Genomic DNA, 6,000 nt, shown 5'->3' on the forward strand with positions numbered 1-6,000 from the left:
TCCTTTCGACACTTTTCAGACTTGTAGACCGTTTAAGACCCTTTGGACAATTTCAGACCATTTTGCTCTTTTGCCCTAAGACCCCTTTAGACATTTAGACCCATTTAAGACCCTTAAACCCAGTAAACCCATTAAACACTTTCGACTCCTTTATGACTCTTAATAACCTTAAAACACCTTAGACCTCTTTTTGACCTTTTAAGACCCTAATGCCACTTTAGACCCCTCCACATCCTTTGGAAAATCGAAAAAATTCCCCCCCAAAAATTGTTTTTGATAACCTTTTTCATGCACCATTTGCGTCACATCACAAGGTGCGATGATGAATCGAAACTGATTACCCAAAGTGAAACGGATGTAGAAAAGTGAAATTGAAGCTACTGATCTATGGATCATCGAATGGGAAAACAAAATTAATTGCTGTGAGAAATACTGAATGGAAATTGCCAAAAGCAAAGCAATGAGGAGTATAGAGAGAGGGGCAGGTTGGGGACTGAAGAAGCGATGTGGAGAGGGATAGGTGCCCGTCGGTGGTCGGTTGGTACGGAAAGAACTTTGGTGATCTTCCATCAGGCTTGGGGTTACAGGGTGATCATGAATATTTGATAGGTCACATGGTTTGGCAGCCATATTGGATTTTAAAAAATCTTGAAAAACATTCCTTCTCTTGAACCGCTTCTTCGATCGACGTGAAACTTCACAATTGTAATATAGTAGTGATGGGGGATATATATTGTTGCGGTTCTCGGAACTGCATGCATACAACAGATAGGGGTCCCAAGATAGTTATTCCATTATTATACATGTAGATAGTCCCTTTCCTTTTGTCTCGCGGGACAACTGGCGTGCATTGCGATGATCTCATAGCTTGGTTTGCTTACATCATTTTTTTCTTCATTTCGTCGCAACTCTTCTTTTCTGATTATTCCTGAGGTAAATCTGAGCCCTGGGCCCTCAGGGAGGCCAGCGCGTGTGGCACCGTTGCGAGGAAATGATGACGCATGGGCATTAACAGCGCAGAACCCTCGTTCCCAAGTGAGCCATAAACCCAACGTGTGCGCGAGTCATACAGTGCACTTGGCAGTGCGGGATTATCGACTCGAGCTTCCGATGATCTGGGAAAGATAGCCGGTTGCATTAAAAGGGCATACGAATGAATATCTCTTAAGAGGCTGCATGAATGGTGTTTTTCACAACACAGGAAACAGCCAGCACGATGCCCACGCTGCACAAAACGCGTACGGAGGCCAATAAAGGCAACTTCATGCCACGTTGGGCAGGATGCGAGTGTGCGAGGCGTGTTCCTTTTCAACCAAATATCTGACACATATCGGTGTTCGCCCCGCGCACATGCTCGCAGAACCGGGCGAACGTGAGCACTGACCACGTGGGCCATGGCGGATCCACGGCTGCTCATGAAACATGCATGCATTTATCCGTAACAATGTACCTTTGGCTCTCGCTGGCAGCAGCGGATTCTCCACGGATGGTGAACATCTTCTCGTCTCTACGGCCAGCTAAGCTGCGATCGAGCTGGGGAATGTTGTACAGTGTGGGCCACGTTGGCGCACACTGAGCGGGCACGTTGATCGGCGCTGGTCGGACATCCAAGCGGGCATGTGGGACCCTCGACCGGTCGCCAGGGCACGGCCCGGGTGTTTTTGCGGGACGATTTGTGCGCCAACTTCGGTGTGGGCGATTCATGTCATGTCGTGGAGTCGGAGCAGAATATTTTCGCTGTCTGAGATGACCTAACCGGAAAGGAAGTGGTGCGGTTTCCGGCCAAAGTTAGCGTCCACGTGAGGGGTCGGGGCCAACCGGAGCGCCCAATTCAGGTGATGACGCTTCGCTTCGGGGTGGCCCTCCGCCCAGCGCTGCAAGACCTATAAAGGTTGGAGCAGTGTCTCTCTTTCTCTTTCTCTTTCTCTTTCTCTTTCTCTTTCTCTTTCTCTTTCTCTTTCTCTTTCTCTTTCTCTCTCTCTCTCTCTCTCTCTCTCTCTCTCTCTCTCTCTCTCTCTCTCTCTCTCTCTCTCTCTCTCTCTCTCTCTCTCTCTCTCTCTCTCTCTCTCTCTCTCTCTCTCTCTCTCTCTCTCTTCTCTCTCTCTCTCTCTCTCTCTCTCTCTCTCTCTCTCTCTCTCTCTCTCTCTCTCTCTCTCTCTCTCTCTCTCTCTCTCTCTCTCTCTCTCTCTCTCTCTCTCTCTCTCTCTCTCTCTCTCTCTCTCTCTCTCTCTCTCTCTCTCTCTCTCTCTCTCTCTCTCTCTCTCTCTCTCTCTCTCTCTCTCTCTCTCTCTCTCTCTCTCTCTCTCTCTCTCTCTCTCTCTCTCTCTCTCTCTCTCTCTCTCTCTCTCTCTCTCTCTCTCTCTCTCTCTCTCTCTCTCTCTCTCTCTCTCTCTCTCTCTCTCTCTCTCTCTCTCTCTCTCTCTCTCTCTCTCTCTCTCTCTCTCTCTCTCTCTCTCTCTCTCTCTCTCTCTCTCTCTCTCTCTCTCTCTCTCTCTCTCTCTCTCTCTCTCTCTCTCTCTCTCTCTCTCTCTCTCTCTCTCTCTCTCTCTCTCTCTCTCTCTCTCTCTCTCTCTCTCTCTCTCTCTCTCTCTCTCTCTCTCTCTCTCTCTCTCTCTCTCTCTCTCTCTCTCTCTCTCTCTCTCTCTCTCTCTCTCTCTCTCTCTCTCTCTCTCTCTCTCTCTCTCTCTCTCTCTCTCTCTCTCTCTCTCTCTCTCTCTCTCTCTCTCTCTCTCTCTCTCTCTCTCTCTCTCTCTCTCTCTCTCTCTCTCTCTCTCTCTCTCTCTCTCTCCTCACGACCCACCTCTTGCTGCCTGGACTCCACCTCTCTCTCGCCTCGCCATCGTCGACATTGCCACAACCCGCCTCCTGCTGCCTGGACTCCGCCTCCTCGTCTCCGCCCACACGATGTTGGGCCCCACCCGCCTACCTGGTCCCACCTACCACTCCATCCATGCACTCTGGACTCCGCCCCTTCTCCACTCAAGCCCCTCCTTCACGAATACGGTCTCCACACGTGCTGCTGAAGCCAGAGGCGACATGCCAGCTGTCGGGTACCGCACCACAGAGCATCCCACCCCACCCCCCCCCCCCCCCCGAAACGTATTGGTGGCGCGTTCGTGCAATCAAGTACAAAGGTACCGATAACGTAGCCTCAACTCTCCCTTATTGTTTCAATAGTCCCTCTTCACCAGGTTTTCTGTGTCTGTATGTGTGTGCATGTTTGTGTGTGTCCGGGCAAGTCTGCTTAAGTAAGACTGCAGAAGATCGTTATTGTTATCATTATTATTGTTGTTATTTTCGCATTAAGTCTACTCTGTGTCCCCCTTTTGTAAGTTGCTTGTTTATTTGCTGCACCAACCCTCTCTCCCCTATATCTGCACAACATACCCCAATAAATCTTGATCGTACCACAAACCATTCCTTGCCGATTGTTAAAAAATTATTACGAGAAATGTTCCCAGCTTGTTTTTGTGGTTTCTTTCATTGATCCAGCATGGTCAGAATCCTAGCTTGGCTGAGACTTTATTCCCAACGATCCGTTCCTTTTAGCTAGTACGCCCTTGGCAGTGTCACTCGGCTGCATCCGATCCGGTAAAGTGATCTGATCTGGTAGAGTGATCCAGTTCGGACAAGGCGTACCGAGGGTGTGTTCCCCGGTCATTAAATCACGTGATTAATTAGGTAACCTTATTAACCCATAGAACGGGAGGACCCTCGGTCACACGGTTGAGTTATTGGCATCCACGGTCGGTTAAGCGACCCGCCGCGTCAAGGAATTATCCGTGTGCGACGGCCTACAATTCCTGGGTCTGGTGGGAGCCGCGATAGCTTCCCCCACTTCGTGGTCTTCTCACCCGACCCCCGGCCCGCAACAATATTTTAAATTTCAACCTGATCAGATGCCAGACCATGCATCCGATCAGGTTGGCAGCCAGAATTATGAAATTTTTGGAATTTGGGTTCCTTTTTCTTGTTTTTTTTTTTTTTAAATAAAGCTTACTTAGCTGTTCCTGGGTGGGTTTCAGGGAAGAGGAGTAGCAGCTGAAATGTGAATCCTATCCTGGTTCCTCCTGATGACTTCTTCATCTTTGCTTTTTGCTTGTTCAGGTTCCTTCGAAAGACTCCAATGCAGCACTTTACCGATTTGATCTTCCATTTGATTTGAATTGAATTCATTGTAATCCCATTCTGAATTCAATTGAATGATAATAAACGTTATGAGTCAGGGTCAGGTTAAGTGATCAAAGCGGGACGTCTTGATACCCGGTCATCACTGCCAGCAGTTATAAAGTGGCAGTTCTAGTTATGTGTATTATTAGTTATGTAACACACTACTACACAAATACTGCGCGACACAAGTCCTGGCGAGGATCTGCAATCGCTGATTGCTTTTTCTCGTTTGTATTTTACAACAGAGCTGGTAGTAAACATGGAAGTCCTGTTTCCTCTTCTTCCCATCCACAAGGACGTGCTCTTCGCTGGTACTGAATAGTTCTTAAAAATATATTTTACATCCACCAGGTTGCAGAGCAGATCTCAAGAAGATTGGCCTACCTCTACAATGGAACTCTCCCTGCTGGAAGGTTCAGTCATATTAATTTTCCTTGAGGTATTGCAGAAGGAACTTGCCCTGAAGACATGGGGGTAGACTACGCCGTGTCAGGTCCCACTGTCACCACATCTTTGCGAATACTAAAGTGGGTTTTTTTCTCTACAAGTTCAGACATTGAAGTATTTCAAATGAGCAATTTTTTTGTCGTTTTTGGTTGTGCATCATAAATTATTTCCCATGTAATGCATGCCTGGTCATGTGTGAAGCTCATGGCTGTCCGCCTCGCCTTGCCACAATCCCTTACACAAGAACCACATTCCGTGCACGTGGATTCATCCATCCATCTTCCAAGGTTCACTGCAGACTGTGGAAAGTGGGGATTCAGAGGCTTTAAACAGGAAGGTCACAGTCATCATGTCAGGAAGATTGGTGAAGATAACGCAGGAAACGTTCAGCCATGGGAGAAGAGACCAAGAAATAAAAGTTCAAAGCATTCATACTGTGAACTTTCCTTGAAATGAAAAAGGAAAATAGTTTACACCTGTGAACTCCAGGTATGGAATGCTAAGTTTGGAGTTGACATTTTGAAGCCACATAGCAAATGGCATCATATACTTGTATGGACAATACAAATGGTATTTGGGAAGAAAGATAAAATGGAGTCCTCTTGATTTGTATCTTACCCATTGACCACAACATCCATCGTCTTCACCATCAGCCGACTGTATTCACAGTGTGTACTAGTTAAAGGATGCACTACAATAACCGACAAAGGATTTTTTTCGGCAAGCTGTGACCTCAACCTCACAGGACAGGGTAGCAGGTTTCTCAGAGCACCATCTCCTCCAGGTCATGCACACCTTCCCGACTTGGACAGATACCATCATTCCAACATCATCGCTGGGTCAAAAGCATGGAACTCCTTACCAAGCAACAGTGTTGTCATATATACACCATATGGACAACTACTTGGGTTTTAAGAAGGCACACCGCCACCTTCTTCGGGCCAACTACAGATTGGCGATCGATGCTGGCTGGCTCTCGCCCGCGATGTCCAAATCCCATGGTGAATCATAATAAATAAATAAATACTTGTCTTTGCAAAGGTTTGTTTCAATCTGCATCGGTTGACGAGTTAAACGATGGATTTTCAACAATCGAAAGCTGAGAAGAGCATGTGATTTTTTTGCCAGTAGTAGTTCACGGGACTTTAAAAGCCCTCTACCTTCCCTGGCTTCAATCCAAACAAAATTTTCCTTGCACTCTTTGGAAAATGATGACACTGTGAAATCTCAAACCGGAATCCGATTCTATTTTATCAAAATTGAAATCAACCACAAAGGTGATTTATTTACTTATTTATTTTTTCACTGTGCTGTCAACTATTCCATTGCCATTCGACCTGCCTTGCACCTTGTACCTGCCTCGAGCTGCATTGTTGCTATAAA

Source organism: Eptatretus burgeri, chromosome 3 (assembly GCF_056783735.1).
Source record: "Eptatretus burgeri isolate ZD-2024b chromosome 3, Ebu_testis_v1, whole genome shotgun sequence".
Lineage (NCBI taxonomy): Eukaryota > Metazoa > Chordata > Myxini > Myxiniformes > Myxinidae > Eptatretus > Eptatretus burgeri.